The 22,865-nt window shown below is 48.8% G+C and overlaps 1 long non-coding RNA gene across 2 annotated transcripts; it reads left to right on the top strand.

Annotated features, from left to right (window-relative positions):
* The first annotated feature begins 9,927 nt into the window (after window positions 1-9,927).
* On the top strand, window positions 9,928-22,605 carry LOC107133063 (uncharacterized). 2 transcript variants are annotated; one of them, XR_009496950.1, is made up of 4 exons: window positions 9,928-10,011; window positions 11,369-11,496; window positions 18,160-18,211; window positions 19,394-22,605. It is a non-coding gene; the product is annotated as an uncharacterized lncRNA (long non-coding RNA). The 2 variants fall into 2 exon arrangements; XR_001501779.3 differs by lacking the exons at window positions 9,928-10,011; window positions 11,369-11,496 and adding an exon at window positions 14,071-14,410.
* The last annotated feature ends 260 nt before the right edge of the window (window positions 22,606-22,865 follow it).

The raw sequence follows: 22,865 nt of genomic DNA on the forward strand, positions 1-22,865 counted from the left end.
ACAAGAATATAGACCCTCAGTGGTGGGTCAGCAACTTCTAGACAAACCCGCGAGGGCTCGGCCAGCTTGGTGTCGGGTCCAAAGAGCAGAATCAGTAGATTAGTAGAAGTCTCTTCAGTTTTCCTTTGCCCTTCTAGTCTGGGGATCTGGGGAACATGCAACCCAAATACTCTTTTCTAAATTGAATTCACAAAATCAGAATAGTGCCTCTAACAGTGGGGTTTTGATTGCTTGGAACTGTAATCCTTTCAGCTAGGCTTATCTTTGCCTCAAATAAAAAGTGCTCTTATGAGTTTGAAAAAAAAAAAAAAAGAATATAAAAACAGTCATGAATGTTGGAAGAGGCGAAACAATCATAATTTGTAGATAACAAAGTTGTATTCTTGGAAAAACTCAAGATAATAGCAAAAGCAGGCACCATGAGATGGGAGCCTGCCTCCTTCAGCCCTGAGTCTCCACAGCCCAGTTCTGCTCTGGCCCAGAGTCTGCTTGATAAATGCCTGTGGTTGGGCACAGGGTCTTGAAGCCGGCTTTACCAGAGCATGCTCCCTGCAAGGAGTGCAAGCCCATTATGAAATAAGGTACAACATGGACAAGCGGGACTGGGGAGCATGAGATCAGACAAACAAGTTTGTTTACCTCAAAACATCTGAGATCCAGTAACATGAGAACACACATCATGACCCTCCAAGAGTCCCCAGCCATCATGACCGCAGAGCCCCTTGCTTGGAGCACTTTGGAGTAACCTGTATTATGGAACATTCTGGCATGGCGCATGTCCAGAAGAATACTCAGCATAGTATTAAATCAGGGGATGGGATCTGGGTGGTTGCTAGCTTCCCAGGTGTCACTAGTGGTAAAGAATCTGCCTGCCAATGCAGGAAACATAAGAGACATGGGTTCAATCTCTGGGTCGGGAAGATCCCCTGCATGGCACTCACTCCACTATACTTACCTGAAGAATCCCCATGGATAGGGGAGGCTGGTGGGCTGCAGTCCATAGGGTCCCAAAGAGTCAGACATGACTGAGTACTTTGTGTATTGTTAATTTGTCTTCATACTTTGTGTTGTTAAACATGTTTACAATGGGTGAGCAGGTATCATCTTACAGGCACACAAGATAAAAAAAGAGTAACACTAAAATGCAATCTTTTGATGTATCTCAAAACCAACTTTATTTTATAAAATCATGAGTTCTACTGAAGTTGTTTTGAAAGATGAAAGGTCAGCTTGAACCCAGTGGAAACTTGTAAAATAGTAGAACCAGATATTCGGTACTTAAATTCCGCCTCTCCCACCTACTTCTAGAGGGACTTTGGGGAAATCACTTCACCTCTTTGAATCTCATTTGTAACATGAGTTACAAATGAAATCCTCTACCTCACCGAGTAGAGGAGTCAAGGTGGTTAAGATGCAATAATCCCCCAATACTGTATAGCACAGAGAACTCTGCTCAGTATTTTGCAACAACCTAAATGGGAAAAGAATTTGAAAAAGAATAGATACATGTATATGTATAACATATATATCAGTTCAGTTCAGTTCAGTCACTCAGTCATGTCTGACTCTTTGCAACCCCATGAATCGCAGCACACCAGGCCTCCCTGTCCATCACCAACTCCCGGAGTTTACTCAAACTCATGTCCATCGAATCGGTGATGCCATCCAGCCATCTCATCCTCTGTCGTCCCCTTCTCCTCCTGCCCCCAATCTCTCCCAGCATCAGAGTCTTTTCCAATGAGTCAACTCTTCGAATCAGGTAGCCAAAGTATTGGAGTTTCAGCTTTAGCATCAGTCCTTCCAATGAACACCCAGGACTGATCTCTTTTAGAATGGGCTGGTTGGATCTCCTTGCAGTCCAAGGGACTCTCAAGAGTCTTCTCCAACACCACAGTTCAAAAGCATAAATTCTTCAGCGCTCAGCTTTCTTCACAGTCCAACTCTCACATCCATACATAACTGCTGGAAAAACCATAGCCTTGACTAGACGGACCTTTGTTGGCAAAGTAATGTCTCTGCTTTTTAATATTCTATCTAGGTTGGTCATAACTTTCCTTCCAAGGAGTAAGGGTCTTTTAATTTCATGGCTGCAATCACCCTCTGCATTGATTTTGGAGCCCAAAGAAATAAAGTCTGCCACTGTTTCCACTGTTTCCCCATCTATTTGCCATGAAGTGATGGGACCAGGTGCCGTGATCTTAGTTTTCTGAATGTTGAGCTTTAAGCCAACTTTTTCACTCTCCTCTTTCACTTTCATCAAGAGGCTTTTTAGTTCCTCTTCACTTTCTGCCATAAGGGTGGTGTCATCTGCATATCTGAGGTTATTGATATTTCTTCCGGCAATCTTGATTCCAGCTTGTGCTTCTTCCAGCCCAGCGTTTCTCATGATGTACTCTGCATAGAAGTTAAATAAGCAGGGTGACAATATACAGCCTTGACGTACTCCTTTTCGTGTTTGGAACCAGTCTGTTGTTCCATGTGCAGTTCTATCTGTTGCTTCCTGACCTGCATACAGGTTTCTCAGGAAGCAGGTCAGGTGGTCTGGGATTCCCATCTCTTGAAGAATTTTCCACAGTTTATTGTGATCCATACAGTTAAAGGCTTTGGCATAGTCAATAAAGCAGAAATAGATGTTTTTCTGGAACTCTCTTGCTTTTTCCATGATCCAGCAGATGTTGGCAATTTGATCTTTGGTTCCTCTGACTTTTCTAAAACCAGCTTGAACATCTGTATATACATACACATGTATATGTATGTATGACTTTGCTATGTACCAGAAACTACCACAACATTGTTAATAAATTATACTTCAGTATAAACTAAAATTACCAAAAAAAAAAAAAAATCATGTGTAACCACCAAAAATATTCCCCAATAAATATTAGCTACTTTCCCTGTCACTAATGTTGATGGACCTAAATTAAATTGTACCATCTAAGTACGTGTGAATTTTTTAACATGTGTTTTTATTTATTTGGCTGCACCAGGTCTTAGTTGTGGCACGTGGGATCTTTGATGTTCATTGAGACAAGCAGGATCTTTTAGTCGTGGCGTTGGGATCTAGTTACCTTAGCCACTGGACCACCAGGGAAGTCCCTGTTTGAATATTTGAGTTAAATGTATTTCAATCTGTTTAAGTCATCCTTTTCTACACCCAGACCCCCAAGGTTTGCTTAAGGACCACAGACAAAGGTTTCACATGTGTCCCAGGTTTAATCACGCTGACATTCAGCAGGTTCCTCCCAGCATCCTCCTTTGTGGTGTGTGGTTGTGCCAACAGCTCCCTGCTTGCACGCCAGTGGGGGCTACGGCCATGCTGAGCAGCAGTCAGGACCCCAGCCTGGGAGGAGACTTGGGGAGGCACGTGAACACTGAGAAGTCAGTCCTACAGCTGGGTCTTCTGTTTGTAGGGCTGTCATTACAGGAACATCTGGATTCCTTAGATGATACTGGGAAAAGCAAAGATTATGTTTGGCTGTCTGGTGTATTTTAAGGGCTGTATCTCTTATTCTGCGTGATTAGGAAGTCATTAGCAGCTTGAACTTGATGCCTCCCTCAGAGCTTATTCCATGGCTTTCTCTGTCTTCCAGGGCAGGATGAGAATGTGGGGGAACTCCTTTTATTAATAAGCTACCATTGTCCACCCCAGATTTTTAGGCTTGATGCAAACAAAACTTTCTGTCCTTCTGTTGAATAATTGATCACATAAGCCAACTTTTTCATGGGGCCCCATGGATCTTGGGAAAGGCAAGATGGACAAGTCAGCCAGTGGCCTGAGCCCTAACAAGCTGCACCCAAACAGTCCCATCCAGCTCCTACCGAGCACAAGAAGGACTACCTGGAAGAAAAGAGAAAAAAAAAATCATAATAAAGGCTAAACTACAGAGTAGTGTGGGACTGAAGGGATCTTCAGGCTCGTGACTGGCTTAATCTGTGCCTGGGTCCCACCTCCACTGGGCAGCCTCCATTTCCATTCAGAATCAGTGCTCTCCTCACCTGTGAGGTACAGCAGGTGAGAGACCAACCTCATCATGCTATTGGGGAACCCATGAAGTAGACCACCCCCCAAGCCAGGTGTGGAGCATCACACATACGCACACACACATGCACACACACACGAGTGCAAGAACATGTGTGTGTGCATGCATGTACACATAAACACCTGAGCGATGAATGAGGGTAAAGTGGGAAGCACCTTCAGGACTGCTGTGAAGAAATGGCAGAGAGCACCCACAGCACGTGGAATGTAGACGCGTGTCACACAAGCTTAATGAACACTTATTATTGTTGCTATTGTTATTAATATTAGTCTGGTTTATATTTATTCACAAACCAAAATATGTCAAACTCTCCCCCCCATCTCACCCTTTGGAATATACATGCTTGCTTTTTGCCAAGAAGAACTCTTGCCAAGAAATGCTTTTGCTCTATGTATTTAGAAAACCCAGCCTAAACTATTCTTGGCTTTATACCAGGAACCAAGCTAACTCTGCCTAAGACAGCACGCAGACCCTCCCCACAGGAAAGCCAATAGCCCCTTTGCTATAGGGGCTATTGCAGACCACCACCAGGCACCACAGCTGAGGAGAAACTCCAAATCTCAGACATAGATTCTCCCAACCTTCTCCATATAAAATGGTTTTTAATTTTTTAAACTGAATCTCATTAGTTTAAAACTCCTCCGTGTGATTCTACTCCTTTCCCTGGCATTCTTGTTGAGATCAGGAAAAATACAATTTTCCTTCCTGAGGAAAGTGAGATTAGGTGTGCACTGATTTTCTCTGAGTAACACAGCCTCTGCCCTGTAATTAATATCCCGGCCATCCACAGCCTCATAATTAAACATGAGATGCACAGAACGGGGAGAAGTCACAGGAAGGCAGGAGGTAAATCACTGGACTAGTTTCTGCCACCCATTCCTGGGAGCCACAAGGAAGGCACGAGGCCCCTTGGGGAACAGGGTGCCCCTGAAGCCAGCTGGAGGTCGCCTGAGCCCACATGATCGTTTATTTCCTGTGGTGGCCTGTTTCCCAGGGTGCTTCATGGAACATTAGGCAAGCAGCGCCTGATAATGGCTGCAGAGTCTCTGTCCACTCCTAACACATACACCGCCTGCAGAAGACACAGCTACGCCATCACCTGGGTCAGAGTCCATGCGAAAGGAAATGGAGGATTTGTCCTGAGTCCTTGCCTGCTGTTCAGCAAGACCATTAGTGTCTAGAAGAACACAGGCAGGGAAAGTCTCAGGGAGGCTTCCATGCTTGTTGCCAAGGGTGTGGTCACCCTCCCCTAGGGAACGTTTGGCTCATAAATATCTCTTGCGCCAGAGCCTCTTGTTCATGCTCACCTGGCATCCTGCCTCCTCCGTTTTCCAGAAAGTTGGAGCTGTGTGGCCGGACAGGGCAAATGGACAAGAATAGAAGTGGCGCACAGGGCTGCCAGGCTGTGAAAGCCACACGCCTCCGTTTTCTCTCGATTCCTCCTCCTGGCAAACTTCGCAGGACTTTTAGTCCAGATGAAGAGGCTCTGAGGTGGCAGAACCCCCATTTAGCGGGAGTGTGGCGAGCAGAGTTCCCCACCCATCAGCACTAGGTGAGAGTGAGCCTTGAGATTAAGAAAGAACCCTTTTTGAGATGAGCCTCTGAGAGCATCAGGGTCATAGCCTGCTGTACTCTTATTACCTCTTTAACTAAAATAAGCACCTACTATGTGCAAGGCCCTGGATGGAACACCCAACAGCACAGTAGAAAAGACAGGAAAAACAAACAAGTAAACACGTTTTAAGCAGTCTGATCATTTCTATGAAGGACACAAACAGGAGTATGTCTTGGGCAATAGTAGGGCACCCTCTGGAAGGCCTCTCTGAAGAGGGATGATGGTGATGAAATTCAAGAAACCTTCCTGGCAGAGTGTGGGAGGAAGGGCAGAGCATTGCAGCAGTGGAACTGTGTATGCAAAGGCCTTGGGGTAGAAGAGAGAGGGGGATTCTGGGAGGAGCAGAACGGCAGCCAGTGTGGCTGTGGATTGCTATAGTTGGTTCAGGCGTGGACCAAGCGAGGTGGAGGACGCAAGCAGGGACAGATGACGAGGGCTCCTGTTTCTCCCAGTGAGAGGAGAGCCCACTGGGGGATTTTCAGTGAGAGAGAGACATTATCTGATTGACTTTTAAAAGGACCACCCTGGCTGCTATAAGGAGGAGAAGGAGGGAGAGGAAAGAGCCTGTGGACATCATCCTGGTGGGAGGTGACAGTGCTCAGGGAGAAGGGAAAAAGGTCAGGCTTGAGAAAACTGTCTCAGAGACTTAATCAGGTGCCACCAGTTCTGCAGATACTTCTGCCCTGCGCCCCACACCCGGAAATTCACAGTTCCCCTTGCTGAGGCCCCCGGCTTCTGCCAGCAGCAATTTGTGGCTTCCAGCCTGGTTCCATCAGAGGACACTATGCCTTGACCCTAAGGAAAAACTGAAAGTCCTTGGAGCCAGGGCAGGGCATACTGAGAGGCAAGAAGGCCTCTCATGTGGCTGCAGGTCACTGGAGGATTCTGAGCTCCAACAGAATTGGGGAGCTGCTCCTAGGCATCTGAAACCCCCACCTGCTTATCAGAGGCCCACGGTGCCAGGAATAAAACAAAGACGGTAATGGGCATGGCCATTTATCATGCGGTGTTGCTTGCTGTGGAGTTATAGGGAGTTGAATTGGAGGAGGATTTGGAGAACATTCCAGAAGGAGCCGATAGGAGGGCTCTGTGCGTCTCGGGGAAAGCCAGGTGCCTGCAGGGCAGGCTGGACCCTGGGGTCTCCAGGTCTCCCCAGGACCGCAGGTGGGCAGAGCTCAAAGGCAGAGGAGAGGAAGAGCAGCCGTGTCCGGCACGGGGACCACGGTCTGTACTCAGGCAGTGTGTCCACTTCCAGGTTCTGTGTTTCCATAGTAACTCCAGGCCCTCACCCTCCCAGCCCTACTGCTTCAGGCTTTAAATGGGCAAATGAAAGAGAGAGGATAAAATTTGGCTTTTCGTTGAGTAGGACAGCGATCCAGGAATTAAATTGCCCCTATTTAAGGCTGTTCTCTCCCGGCTCTGTGAAAAGACGTAATTTCACAAATTAGCCCGAGAACCCCGAATAAGTTAACCCCTCGGAGGCAGGAGTGGGGCCCCCTTCCACCACAGAAGGCTTGGGCCCACACATTCAAGAGGCTTTCTGCCTCCCTTTCCCTCTGGGCCTGTTCAAGTCACTCCAGCTTCTCTCCAAGGAGCCAGCTCTGTCCGGCCTGAGACACTGTCAATTGCAAAAAGCCATGAGCATTCAAAGTGGCAACCTGGGCCAGGAAACACGGAAAGGAGGAATTCTGTATGTGACAAATGGATCCCAGACAGAGCCACTCCCTAGTCACAGCCACGACTTTACAGTGATTTTCTAATCGACTACAGCTGCCCGACTACAGACAGCTCTGCACAGAGGTGGCCGGTCAGGCTCACTCCCAGATGCCTGGGTCAGCACTTTCCGAAGCAGCCACTCAGCCGTTCCTGATCCTCCACTACAGCCCGGCTCTCTCCTCCATCTCCCGGTCCCAGGATGGAATCTGGGGCTCCAGGTGTAGGGGGCTGCCCTGATCCGCGGCAGATGGCAGGCCCTGCTCCCCGCTCTGCCTCCAGGCCCCCAGGTGAGTAAACTAAGAAAGCCTGTTTGAGTTCATTTGAGACTGACAGGTTCTTCTGGTCTGCCTGACCTCCGCAGACACCTCCACAGTGAGATTTCTATTAGGGAAACACGACTTGAGAGTTTGTAATGTGCTTCCTGCCCCGATGCTGTGGTTTTAATTAACAGGGTCACTGGTGGCTGTCCCTGGCAGACATCACAGTGGAGGCCAGGGGGGCCTGAGGAGGAGAAGCAGAGCAGCTTCTGTCTGCCTGGATCCTACCAACACAGAAGCTGCAGCTCAGGGCAGAGCCACTGTTTCAGGCCACAGGTGTATTCAGACGGAACCCGAGGTGTTTCAGCTCCCAGGTGCAGTGGGCACGCATAGTCCACGCCCCAGTGTCAGGCAGGCTGTTGGCCATCCCCAGTTTGTTGCAGGAATGGCTGTGGTGAAATCTGGGCTGCAGCTGGCTCTGGGGCAGGCCAGGCTGCACTTTGGCACAATAGACCCACCAGGCCTCCAGGGCCCTGGCATGAGTGCCAGCCTTGAGAAAATCAATCAGCTGCACTCTGATTAATTTCAAGTTCAGCTCGCCCACAACTGGCACTGTGAGAGACAGAGCCTGCATCCCGGCCTGGCACAGCCCTAGGTTGGACCAGCGTCCAGCTGCAGTGTGGCAGCAAGGTGCCCTTCCCTGCCGTGGTCGTGGCGGGGGGCTGCTACCAGACAACTAGCAGGGGAGCCCTAAGAGAGGATTTTCAGCAGCTGATCACCCGGCAGGTTCCCTGAGGCATTTCCTAATTTTCTGTTAATGACAAAGAGAGGTAGGGATTCATCATGTGGACCCCTGTCCTCTCCCCACTCTCAGTCTGTTTGGCCTCAGCCAATCATATGACGACCTCCACCAGCAGTTCAGACCAAGTATAATACAGGTGCCTCTCATTATCCATCTATTATCAATTCCTGAAAATGCTTTGCAGACTGAATTTTCAGATATCAGAAGCTCAGATCCCATTATGTGAATGGGAAAAAACAATAACACATTCCCGGATTGTTCAAAAACCCCCAAACAATTTTCCAAATACCACTAAAACGCTCTGAAACACCCATATAACAACACACTAAGAGTTTTGGCATAATGCAAGCATATAAAACACCTCCTTTCTAATTAGTCCACACTGAAAGATCTCACAGAGGGGAGTGTTGAGGTACAATATTTAACTGCACTGAACAGAATCAGATTCAAGTTGTATTTTCCTTCTCCACTGCAAGGGGCACATATAAAATGTAGCCCCACAAATGCAGATTGAAGAAAGGATCTCCTCAGGTAGAGCCCATTGGGAGTGCCCCCAGAGCCTGCCAGGAGCAAGCTGGGCACCATGGAGGGCTCAGCCCCCAGGCAGGGAGGCAGGGGAGGTCTGATAGGAGGAGATCCGGGGTACCGAAGGGGTCCCTGCAGTGCCCACCGGGCCACTCAGCTGCATGCCCACACCGTGCTTTCTGCTGGCCTATCCTCGCAGATCCATCACAGGGACTTTTTATTCTATGGGTGAATTTGCATGAAATGTTGACTAGTCATTAAGATGACTGTTCAGGTCATGGGAGTTTGGGTGGCATGGTGGTCAGTACTTGGACTTGTCTCCCAAAGTTACTTGACCAATCGCTGTGTGTGACAAGAAGCGCAGTGACCACGGGGAAGGGCTCCAGCCCTCCTCTCCCCCATTACCTGTTCCAGAAAATGGTCCCTGTGCTGTTTCCCCATCCACCAACTCCCCACACAAGCCCCAGGCTGGGGTGACGTCACCAGGGGGCGGGACCAGGCAGGAGCAGAAAGCAAGACAAGGCCCCTGAGGGTGGCTCAGCTGAGGGTCTGGGAAAAAGAAAGTTTCTAGAAGAGGTACCATGTGGAGGGGGGCGAGAGAGCCTGGGGAGCAGAAAGCCAAAGAAGAGGGTTAGGTGTGGCGAGAAGTCATAACTGGATCTTTTTAACGTCCTTTGAGAAACCTACATCGAGACTCCACTCACCTTGAGGGGTTTTGTTCACTGGACTGTGCTTTCCTAAATGGGACACTGATCTGAGTCGAGACAGGTGGGGCCCCAAGTTCCATTGGAAAGTTTGTTTTGGTTTTTCCTCAAATTTACTTTGTTGTGCAGCAGTATCCAGTTTTTAACAGGACCATGTGTGCCCCCAGGAAGTCTCATGTTTCAAGGGTGCCCCAAATGCACAGCCCCGGGTCACAATGCCCAGTCACCTTCTCACTGAAAATGTGCTGTCACCCTGTCCAACTGCAGGTGAGAACTAAGCCCGCAGGGGGCAGGCAGTTCCCTGCAGGCCGCAGTGAACCAGGGCTGGACCCAGGCTGGCTGATTTATGCAGGTATATGTCTACATCGTTTGCATAGGCATCCATATGTGTGCACAGCTGTGTGTACGTAGGCATAGGTATATATGTATGTGTACATGTATGTGTGCCTGTGCATGTATACATACATGCCTATATGCGTGGGTTTGAGTGTGTATATGTGTATCTATGTGTGCATATTTGCATGTCTGTGTATGTCTATGTGTGTATGTGTGAGTATACGTGTGTGTGTCTATATGTATGGGTGTGTGTTTACATGTACTTCTGTTTACATGTACAATGTAAGATCCACACAAAGGAGGCAGGTGTTCCATGGCTGTGTCCCTGGAACACATGCTCCCAGGACCCCTCAGTGACTACCTGCTAGGCTCACCTCTGGGACCCCACCCGCCCTCTGGACCCTGTCCTGGGGACTCCCCAGCCTCAGCTTCACTGCACAGGTCCCAGTTTCCCCAGACACGGCCGGGACCTTGGCTGCTTCCCTGGCCACATCGTGTGACTACAGCAGGCCAGGAGAGGCAAGGCCTTGAGAGGAGGCCTGGGAAGGAAATGAAATCCCCTCTCACTTAACAGCCTAATAAGGATTTGAACCGAAGTCTGTGAGGAATTGTCAGTTTAACTGTTTTCTCAGATGTGGAGACCACGTCTCAGCTTTCCAGCACCAGGGGAGGAACAAGTCAAGCTGGAGAGGGGAGGATGCCGGCCTCTGGCACTGGATCCGCAGGCCTGAGCCCCCCACCCACCCCCAAGAGTCCCCAGCAAACTGCTCAGGGCCTCCCTAGACCAGGAGCTGGGGGCGGAGGCGGGGAGAGCCATATGTGTAGGTGAGGGACGGGTCAGCCGCCTGCAGGAGACCATGGGGAAATGATGTCATTGAGACACAGCGAGAAGCCACTTGAAGATGTTTCCAGACGCCTGGGCAACTGAGTCACCTGGAGGGAGGGGCCGGCAGAAGGAGGGGGTCTGCAAAGCTCACGACCAGATCCTCAGGGATGTGTGTGGATGCACCAGGTTGAACCATACAGACAATGTCACATTCTCTGCAGGTGGAATCCACTCCTGATCCTCCCTGCAGGTGCCCGGGCCCCCGCCCCACCTCTGTTCTCCCCCCCACCCCGTGTATTCTGCTGTGACCGGACCACACTGGTTCTCAACACAGGAGCCACTCCACCTCCAGGGTCAGGCCAGCCACCCCTGTGCCTGGGACACCCTGCAGCTACCTGGGCGGCGGCTCCTTGCGCTAACTCAGGTCTCATCCTTTCTTCCCCAAACACCCTCGCTAAAGCTGTCCCCCACATAAATCCTACCGGACAGCCTCTTCCCTTCCTTAATCGCACCTAGCACCACCCTGCTTTATCTTAACTCCTTGCAGGCTATTTCTTTCCATCCCACTGGAACGTGAGCTTTCTGGCAGTCACAGACCTGTCATGCGCGGGCCATGCTGCACCCCGGAGCTGGGAAGAGGACCAGCATGCAGTCGAGGCCCATCAACCTTTAATGGTGAGTGAGTGATGAACCACAGCACCAGGACTGCCCTGTTGGGAACACTGTCAAGGACTCCTTCTTAGAGTACCGTGCTCTAACCACTCCCACCCTGAGCCTCAGTGCTCTGGGTGTTCAAGGAGCAGAGAGAAGACCATCGCCTCCGCAAGGGGCCCACTTTTGGAGCACGTGGGCATCAGTGCCTGCTGGGAGCACACGGGAGCCCCAAGGTTTGTTTAGCCCCTGAGTTTGTTTAGAGTCCTGCTCAGAATGAAGGACGGCTCTCAGGCTGGAGACCTCTTAATACAACAAGCAAACACCACGGGGTTTTATAAGGCAGCTGCTGCCCAACAGGCAGGGCACAGTCTCCCTTTCCTGGCTCGCTTCTGCCATCTGCTGGCCGCTCCTTGACATGCATGGGAGAAAAAGAGTTCTGCTTTCCAGGCTCACATAGGCCTTTGTTTCCTTCTGGGAAGAATTCTTTGCCAATTTTACTCCTCCCTTGGCAAGAGCCGCCTGGCTGACCCATCCCTTGAGTAGAGCAGACTCTAGCCCCAGGTGCACTGGGGAAAGTCACCTGGCCCCGCAGCTTATGACTCCCCCACTTTACATATTTACTCTATCAGCACTCAATATCAAACCTGAGTAAGGGGCACAATTTACAGATGAGGGTGTGAAGGCAGAGAGACGTTGAGTAAGCTGCTCAGAGTTGCACAGCAAGGAGGTGGAGCCACGCATGAAGGCACCTGCGCACACATACCAACAACTATGCAAACGGCCCAGGTGCCCTGCCCTCCTGTTCCAAGGGACCCCGAGGGAGCACCAAAGAAAGAGGGATGTGGGAAAAGTGGAGGACAGGGCAGAGGGGTCCTGCAATTCATCTCCATCCCCTCAGAGGCTAAGAGAAGACTCCATCTTTTGACGTTCATCTTCGGATCTGGACAATGTAAGCACTGAACTGCATGATTTCAAGGTTCCATCTAGGGTTCTCTGGACAGGATAGAGAGACAGAGAGTATGATGGTTAGAGGACAGGCTCTTTGGTCAGACAGACCCATGGTAAAGACTCGGCACTTCCACTCAGTAGCTCTGTGGACAAGAGGGAAGTTGTTTATAATCTCTAAGCCCCAGATATATGGATAAAGGTCCATATAGTCAAAGCTATGGTTTTTCCAGTACTCATGTACGGATCTGAGAGCTGTACTGTAAAAAAGGCTTAGCACTGAAGAACTGATGCCTTTGAACTGTGGGGCTGGGGAAGACTCTTAAAAGTCCCTTGGACTGCAAGGAGATCAAGCCAGTTGATAAAGGAAATCAACACTGAATATTCATTGGAAGGACTGATGCTGAAGCTGAAGATCCAATACTTTGGCCACCTGGTGCAAAGAACTGACTCATTGGAAAAGACCCTGATTCTGGGAAAGATTGAAGGCAGGAAGAGAAGGGGTGGACAGAGGACCAGATGGTTGGATGGCATCACTGACTCAGTGGACATGAGTTTGAACAAACTCCAGGAGACAGTGAAGGTCAGGGAAGCCTGGTGTGCTGCAGTCCATGGGGTCGTAGGGTCAGACATGACTTAGCAACTGAACAACAACGGCAGCTTCTCCTGGCCTACGGATTAATGAAGATAAAAGGAGGCCAAATGCAAAGTGGTGTACTGTGACGGCTCAGAGTAAGTGCTTAATAAATATTTCCTGTCATTATAACACTATTCAAGGCTCTGAGAAGTCTTGCAGGAAAGCACTCCGTTCGACTCTAGCTCAGCCTCTCCCCACTGTAGCTGCCTGCAGTGCCACCATGGAACCGAGCAAGATGCATCGTCACACAGGAAGCATTTGTCCTCATCAGTTTACACGGCTTCCTGAAAGCCACGAGAACCTCAGGCCCCACGGAGACAGAATCAGGGCAGGAACCTGGGCCGGTGGCTCCGAGCTCAATGCTCTCTGCTGCCTTTACAACATCTCTCTACCCCGAAGGCACTTCTTACCACCAATAAACAAAAGAATTAGAAGCCATTCTCCCAGACTCCCAAAACTAAATATTTCACATTTGGATTCTGCAGTGCTTAGTTGTCAGCTTTACAGACCACAGGCAATTAAGAGTCCAAGCCCGGGAAGCCGGTTGTTAATAATTCTGTCATTATTCTCAATTTTCAGCACCACCACACATGAAACACCCATTTCCAATTTCTGTAAAGGTGCTAAATGGCTTTTGCACTGTGTCGTGAAAGTTTACCATCAGCCAAACGGCTGCAAAGAGGACCTGCGGTCCCCAGGCCCAGGGCTGTGAAAACTGCTGGTTGGCCTGCCTCCGGGCGATACCCTTTCTCTGTGTTTCATGCTCAGGACAGGTAACCTCCTGAGACGCGGCAGTCGTTGGTCATGCTCAGGCTTGCAGGGCGTCGCTGTCCATCCAGATTTCACAAGGCTCAAAGCGCAGGATGTGAGCCGGAAACCACTCCTTCCTGCTGGGGCAACACCCCAGAGCCAGATGGAGAAAGCTAGTGACCAGCCTCTCCAACTGGTCTGAGTTGAGAAGAGGGAAGTGCGTGGGCATCAGGCCATGTCTGCAGAGAGAGCAAGTAGGAAGGTGGTCTCAAGGGCTGCTGAGGCTGAAGGGCTGCGTTTCCTTCTCATGACGAGGAAGCCCATGAATCAGAAAGCGGATCTTTTAGGAGCGGTGACAAGGCCTGGAGGTCGACAGCGGGAGATCCCTGCCCTGAAGCTGTGACCATAACCAGCACCAGGTCATGGCTAGCTGTCTGCACAGTACGTCCAGCCTTCTGAGAGTTTTCCTAGACTGACTGCTCCTGAGACCCCGTGGGCCACCCCTGTTAGTAAGATGGGACGCAGAGAGGCCAGGAGCTTGGGACAAGGCCCTGGGGATGCTGTCTGGCACTCTCCTGCCCTGGAGACACCAAAACTGCACGGGTGAGTCACGAGGCTCCTCTCCCATGCTGCTCTGAGGAGGGAATGTGGTGACTTTGCTGAGTCAGGTAACTCAGAGGGGAGCATAAGCGTAGGCAGTGAAGGGAACAGGTAAGGTGGGAGGGGGTGTCCCAGCAAGGGGAGAAGCTGTGACAATGGTGGCCTCGTGCCAGGAGGGACCAGGCCACAACTGAAGGACAGAATGACGAGGAGTTCAGCATCAAGAGCCACGTGGAGGGGCCTAGTGGGCAGGGCAGCGTGGGCCAGGCTGAGGAGACGGGCAGCACCACAAGCGGGCAGTCATGCAGGGTTCTGAACTGTGTGCTGTGAAGACAACATGTGGCCCCACCTAGCTGGAGGCTGAGAGCCCACCTCCACAGGGAGAGGCCCCAGGCTTCTGTGTTCACAGGACGTTCCACAGGACGTGGGGCTCCACAAGCCTGCCCTAAGCAGCCTGCCAGGAGAGGATGGAGGACCTCAGGAGTGGTGGATGTTCCCCTAAACACACACACACACATCCATATGCACGCTTACACACATAGACACGCACACTCGTACACAAACACGCACACATATACATGCATACATATATACACACATATACACATATATTCTCACACACGTATACACACATGCACACTCATGCATATACATGTATACACATACATAAACACGTACACACATTCATACATTAACACATATAAACACACAGACTCACACATACCCCACCTAGGACACCCAGCAGGGGCAGGGCATGTGTGTCTCACACCTAAGGCTTCGTCTGTTACAGGATCTCTAAGCTCTCGTCCAGCACAAACATTTCATAACTCGGTCCATTTAGTGTGGTGTTAGCAGGCGGTGACTCAATAAATGTTCACCAAGAGGTACTGATGAGACAAAGATGGATAAGAAATTTAACAGCAAACAAAACATCCAGGAGACACACCCGGTGCCCTCTTCATCTACCCCCAAACTCGGAGAGGAAATCAGGGAAACGAAGCTTCCAGGTCTGAAAGGCCCAAGGACCCTCGCAAGGCGGCACTGGCCTCCAGTGGACATCAGTGCGGGCACAAAGGCTTGCTCGAGTACACAGAGCATCCCGACAGAGGTAACACAGCATTCTGTGTGCCTGAAGCTGACTCTAGAAGGAATATATTCTCTAGGCATAAAATTTAGGGTTTGTAGAAGCTTATAGAGAAGAAACCCAGCCAGTGAGCAGTAACCACCATAAACAGTTCAGGTGACTCTTCCTCGTCATATACCTATGCTCAGGCAGACATTTTTCAAAAACGGGAATAATATAAAAGAATTATATTCTGATTTTTCCTCAAAATTTTACTGTTAGTATTTTATCATCATAATAAAATGTTTAACACTTTTAATGGCAGTGTATTATTCCATTTACCTGGAGGTACAATAATGGACCCCCTATTTTTAGACTTAAGATGTTTCTAAGTTTTCATGCACATAGTTTGGGGAAAGTTCTTCTTCCTAGACAACACTAGCCTAGGTCTCTGAACCAGTCCTCTCATTTGAAAAATAACAAAATCTGGACAAAAATTTAAAATCATCTGTTCGAAGATATCAAAGAGTTAACAGACTAATGAAAATATGTGGGGCCAAAATCTGGGAGAGAAAGGAACCCATGAGGCAGGAAGACAAATGTTGGAGTGAGCAAACGAACAAATGAATGAACAGTCTGATGAAGGAGGAACGAACGGGCCAGCCCCGCGGGGCCTTTTAGCCAATCACGCAGCTGCCCTGGCTCCATCTCCGTCTCTCGCTGACCAGTCGTTAGTCTTGCTTTTCTAGAAGCGGTGTGTGCAGAGAACAGTGCTTGTCTCTGCTGCTCAGGGTGTGTTTTCATTTAGGATCATGGAGTTTACTCAATTAATAAATGGAATGGGAAAGAGGCCTCTGCCTGGTAGACAAGGCAAAGTGAGGAGAAGGTCTCGGGCCGCCTCCTCCCCACTCTCAGCTTAAAGCAGTAACTGCTCTCCCCGCACGCTTTCGCCCTCTTTCCAGTCTCCTCCTGTGTACACACGACACAGCCAGACATCCCTTCGGGTGGCAGTGAGCTTCCTGGCCATGTCTCTTTTCCTACAAGAATCGGGCTGTGAGCTTGTGTGAATATGTTTACAGCTAACCTTGTGGAGCGTTACATGAACTTATCTAAGCCTCATAACAAGCCAGTGAGGTAGGGACTGCTGTTGCCATATTACAGAGATGGGAATGCTGAGACCAGAGAGGTTGATGTGACTTGCTCAATGGGCAAGATTTGCTCAGATTTAAACTCCGGCAACCTATGCCTTTTTGATCACCAGAAGCCTCAGAAACCAACATGATAATTTCTAAACAAATTCCAGCACATGTCTGCTGTGTTTACGCAGCCTGCTATATCCAGGGGCTGTAAATTTCTTGGGTTTAATTTAATGAGAGCTATTATTGGAAAAGATACTTTCATTCATTTCACTTATACATAAGCAGACAAAAGATTATATAGAGACACATATGGAATTCATCGTGGCTATAATTATTTTTAAATAAACTGTTATCTTCTAGATCAATTAAGAATAAGAAAAAGAAAGGTTTTTATCTTACCTTGGCCTCTTCCTCCTCTGATGCTCTTCTTTCTTCGTGTAGATGTGAGTGGCTGACCTATATCATTGTCCTTCTCTCTAAAGAACTTCTAACATTTCTTGCAAGGCAGGTCTACTGGCAACAAATTCCCTCAATTTTTGTTGGACTGAGAAAGTCTTTGTTTCCTCTTCACTTCTGAAAGATAATTTCACAGGATACAGAACTGTAGACTGGTGGGGTTTTCCTCTCAATACTTTATATCTTTCACGTCTCTCTCTCGCTTGCATAGTTTTTGAAAAGTCGGATGTCATTCTTGTCTTTGCCCCTCGAGAGGTATTGTGTGTTTTTTCCTTTGACTTCTTTCAGGATTTTTTCTTTATCTTTGATTTTTCTGTAGTTCGTTTGAAAATGATAAGCCTAGATGTAGGTAGGGGTAGGGGCGTTTTACCATGTTCAGTGTTCTCTGAGCTTCCTGGATCTGTAACTTGGTATCTGACGTTCATTTGGGGGAAGTTCTCAGTCATTGCTATTTTACATGTTTCTTCCCTCTTCTCCTTTTGTAACTCCCATTACATGTGTGTCGTATCTTTGGTAGTAGCCCCACAATTCTTGGATCTTTTGTTCTGTTTTTTTCTTTCTTTTAATCTTTTGTTCTCTTTCCTTTTAAGTTTGGCTGCTTTCTGTTGAGATCTTTAAGCGCAAAGATTCTTTTCTCAGCCATATCCAATCAACTAACAAGCCCATCAAAGGCATTCTTCATTTCTCTCATGCGTTTTTGATCTCTAGCGTTTCATTTCAGTTCTTAGAATTTCTCTCTACTTACATTGCCCATTTGGTTTTACATGCTGTTTATGTTACCTGTTAAAGCTCTTAGCATCTTAATCACAGTTGTTTTAAATTCGTGGTTTGATAATTCCAAATACCCCTGCCATATCTGAATCTGATTCTGCTTTTTCTCTGTCTTTTCAAATTGTGTTTTTTGTCTTCTGGTATGCCTTGTAATTTTTTATTGATAAGTGAATATGATGTACCAGGAGGGAAAAAGGAAATGCTGTAAATAGGCCTTTAGTGATATGTTGGTGAGGAATGGGAGGTCTAAGTCTTTTTAATGAGCCTGTGCCTCTGCGCTGTGAACTTCACAAGTGTTTCTGACTTTTTTTATTTCCTCGTAGGTGGGACAGAATGGCTGCTGTGAGCAGGAGTTGGGTATTTCCCTTCCTCCAGGTCAGTTGGGGGCGGGGGGCGGGGGGCACTGATGAATCCCCAAGAGGTTAGATTCTGGCTGACTTGTTTCTCCTGAGGGCAGACCTTATTGAAAACATAATGCCCTGATGTATTTAAAAATGATTCCTTTTCCCCTACCCTCTCGGAAACAAGAGTGAATTCCCCCAACCCCTCTCTCCTCCACCTGCCACACTCACTATGAAAACCTGGCCGAGCTCCTCCAGGTAAAATTCACACGGTGTCAGGACCCTGATGTCTGGATCTTCCTGGAGTTTGTCCTTCTCAGACTTGTCCACACTGAGCTTCAGCAAACCACCAGAGTTTAGGTTTCCTAACCCCAGGACTGACCACTGCGAGCTTTCTGCCCAAGCACGTTGTGTTTCTCTATACTTCCGGTCAGTCTCTCCAGTCTGGGAGCAATAGTCTGCCCCGTGACCTCACTACACTGAGAGATTGAAGACGAGCTGGTGGTTTCAGCTTTTTACCTGTTCTCAAGATGAAATGGTGTCTTTCAGCTTCTTACTTGCCGGGCCAGAAACCAGAAGTCTCTAATTACATATTTCATATCATCTTTTTATGGTTTTCTCCCATTCGTGACAAATGTTATTAGTTTTCCATTTAGAAGACATTTTCCATTTGGGAGGTTTACTTTTTAAGTCCATTTATTTTAAGAGGGAAAATGAGAGTGTGTTTGTGTTTTGTTTTTAATGAAGGCGATAACAGGACCAGTGTTACACAAACAACAAAGATCTTGAAGGTGGTATTTGAACGACCAAAGTTGGGGAGCTGGAGATAGTGGATTTAACACAGCAGGAGCTCAGTAAGCGTGCTGTAAATTGGAGCTGTTGTCGTTAGGATTATTAGCCCTGGTTATCTGGCCCAGTGTGAGCAAAGGAGCCAGCCTGTGCTAACCCACTTCGAGCCACCACCCTTTGGGAAAATAGATGGGCTCTGAGGGCAGAAGGGTAACTACGCAGGGGACTAGAGCCACTGTGCCGGGTGGCAATTCATTGCCTCCTCTCTGTGAAGCTTCCAAACAACCCCTGCTGATGGTTGCAATCAAACCCCTCAACTTGGGCTTCCCTCCAGCCATAAAAATATGCCCCTTATGGCTCAAACAGATGTTCCTTGGGTTTTAGACCGTGGGCAAATTACCAGGCTAATTCATCCCCACTCCATTAGGAACAATATTTCAGCCCTGTCAATAGCCACCAGCTCCACACCGGCAGACAAGACCACCGACTGCTCAGGAGATCCAAAGAGGCAGATGGCATCCTTTTCCTGTGATCATTCAGCAGAGTCCTGGGGTGGCAGACCCAGAGATGGGACACGTCTCCTGGACACCTGGGCAGCAATCTTCCAGCCTCCAGAACCTCCCTGCCCTTCACCATCTGGTTTCAATAACCCAAGTGTCAACATCACATATTTCTCTGGTGAATTCAGTCCTCCCCAGTATGCTTCTGAGGATTCTAGGAAATCAAGGAGCAGGGCATATCCTTTCTGACAGTCACCGAACCCTTCCTCTTACTTCTGTCCAGGACCCCTTATGTCTCATCTTTATCATAGTTGGGGTTCACACACTGCTGCATTCTGTCTCAAACCCAAACATGCCCTCTTTTCCTTTCCCAAGTACATGACCCCACCAAGGCTCATGCAGAGTTAGTGGGCATAAAATTGCACAATGCTTCTGAGTAGGGCTTCCTTGGTGGCTCAGTGGAAAAAATCCACCTGCCTATGCAGGAGATGCAAGAGATGCCAGTTCCATCCCTGGGTCAGGAAGATCCCTTGGAGAAGAAAATGACAACCCACTCTAGTGTTCTTGCCTGGAGAATCCCATGGACAGAGGAGCCTGGCGGGCTATAGTCCATGGGGTCACGAAGTTGAACAAAACTGAGCACGCACCCATGCATGCCTCAGAGGAGAGGAGGAGCAGTATGCTAAAGGCAAGTGATAGCAGAATTCAGACAACTGGAAATAAGACTCCACACAGGGTCCTGTTCTCCCAGGTCCTCTCACCCCGCTTCCCTGGTGCCCCATGCCCTGCCTCAAACCTTCTGTCTCTAGGACTCCCAATTCTTTGGGGCCTCCCGAAAGAATTGCATTAGGGGCCACTGCTCAGAGGACCAGGAAGTGTAAACTACAATGGGGAACATTTTCATCCCTGAGAGTGAAAAGCATTTCTAATCAGAACACGGACTCATGTTTATCTTACTGTCCAGAATAATGTGGCAGAGATGTCCCCATTCTAGGCAATGCCCTGCACTTTGTCTCTTGTGACAAACAAGCCCCACTCTTTCTCTGACAGTGAACTTTCCTTCCACTTGACAATTCAGCCAGCATGCTTTATGTGCAATTTTCAAGTAGGACCTTCTCCTGGTCCTATTTCCTCTCAGAGTAGATCTCTGTGGCTCTCTGCTTCCATGCTGGGAGCAGTTTGGATGACCTCAGGCCAGCCGTTTTTTTTGGAAGGGTGCCCAAGAAGCTGCTAATCCCCTTGATCTTGGTCACAAATCTGTCATCTTCTACGTTGACCTTCTTGGCAGATAATCAAAATGTGCTAAATTCTAAAACCACTTTCCCTTTGGTGTCTGAATACCTCGTGGGTTTGGTGGGACTTCAGAAACCAGTAGGGGTAATTTGTTTCCTCTCTCTTCTGCTATTCAAACATGACTTTAAAGTCTGTCCCCAAAGTAGAAATAAAACTTGAGTGTGTGTTAAGCTTTGGACCCAGTGGGATGTGGCTGGCAAGTGTGAGTCCTTATCCTGACATGGTATAATCTACATCTCCCACATTCCCTTGACTGTGTATTCCAGGTCAGGGGTGGCCAGGAGAGAAATGTCTGGGCAGCTTGGAAGGCAGACATGACGTGGCGTGAAATGGGCTCTGATGGGCCAGGCCTTGTGGAAGCTCCTGCCTGTCGCTGCCAATTGTCCCAGGGCAGCAAGAGGACCAGCGGCTCCTCTGGCTCCAGCAACTCCTGGGCCAAGTGCATGACCAGTGATGTGTGAAGGTGGCCAGCAGATCACTCATGTTGTCGATTTGGGGTGCTACGACACTAAAGCAGGTTCTAGTCCATCCTGTGGGCTCCAGTGTCACGCCACCCCACCCCTTGCTGAGTGCCCTGCCCTGCTGACCCCTGGGAACTTTGGGCCAAACACCCAGCATGAAAGCATCAGCCTTCCAGAGGCTCCATCACCACCTTCATCACCACATAACTTCATCATCACTTCACAACCTCACTATCCATCCGAGAACACACAGGCCCCGTAATAAATCTTATTCCAAATAGTTCACAGGATTTGATCAAGGAAGCACAACTGCTTGTCAACACAGGCCTGTACTCGATGGTCCTGAGGCCATGATTAAATTCTGGGGGTCACAGGTAACATGAGAATCAAGTGAAGGCCACAGATTCCGTCACAGACATGTACTTAAGCATAACACGTTTTGCCGATGATAATGGGTGTTAGTGGTTATCCCACTCTAAGGTGTACACGTATCACTGGGGGATCTCAGACACTTACTGGAATGCAGACACAGGTGCTGCAGGCCTGGGGTGGGGCCCAGGGTTCTGCATTTCTAATAAGCTCCCCAGGCCGTTCTGGCACATTCCATCCATTGTTACCATGTATCCTGCGGCCATCTGTCCTCCACATGAACCAGCAAGGGGCTTTGTCACTCAGCTGTTACTTCAGCTCTCACTGCTGAAGCATCCAGCTCGCACCTGGCTCCGTGCAGTGTAACAGAAGAGGTTAAGACAGCACTTGCCCCTGGAAGGCTTGCCTGTGGCCAAACAGAAAGGCAGACAAGCCAGGAGGTGGCGCACTTCCCCCGTGCCATGTGAGGGGGCCATGTGAAGAGCCCGCGGGCCAGAGGAGAACACAGCCGGGGCCTGGGTGCTGGCCAGGCCACCTCAGCTGGCACCTGCAGGCAAGAGGGAGGGAGCCAGGAGAATCTCAGTGTGACTAGGGTATAGGATTCCAGGCCAGGCGTGGGCAAGACAGGCCGGAGGGACACTCCCAGAACCTGGCCGTCCATCCGAGAACACAGCATGTGAAGGCTGCACCTCGCTGCCCAACTCTTATGCAATGGGTGTGAATGGCCCACATTCTGCAACATCATCCCAGGAAGTATCACTCACTCTTAGGACCTAAGAATCGCCCATCTGGAGACTGTTTGCAATAAATGTCTTCATGGTTATTGAGAGTTTGCCCTGATCCCTCCAGCCCCATGCTTGATTTAAAATCCTTCCATCTGGAATTATTAGTTAAGGACAGTTTAATCAAAGTAAAGATGGATGGTGGAAGCAGATTTCACTGCTGGCATTCAGAAAAGTATGCTATAGTTCTTTAATCGTGGTTGAGTGAAGTATACCCACTTTGAATTATTAGTTAGTGGCATCTCTGCAAACGAATGATGTATTGAGCAAGGAAACTTTACAAACGAACAGCAGATCCTGAACGCCTGGGTATTTCATCCGAAGCTAAAATGTGCATTAGTTGAACAATCTGTCTTCCTAGTGGAAACAAAGTCCAAATCAGAGGCTGACATTCAGCCTTGAGCTCAGATCTCTCTGTGCATTTGAGATGCTGGGGAGCACAATGGGGTCCCTGAATTCCCTGTACATAGGTACCAGAAAGCCCCCTCGCAGCA

The sequence above is a fragment of the Bos taurus genome, chromosome 13 (assembly GCF_002263795.3).
Source record: "Bos taurus isolate L1 Dominette 01449 registration number 42190680 breed Hereford chromosome 13, ARS-UCD2.0, whole genome shotgun sequence".
Taxonomy (NCBI): domain Eukaryota; kingdom Metazoa; phylum Chordata; class Mammalia; order Artiodactyla; family Bovidae; genus Bos; species Bos taurus.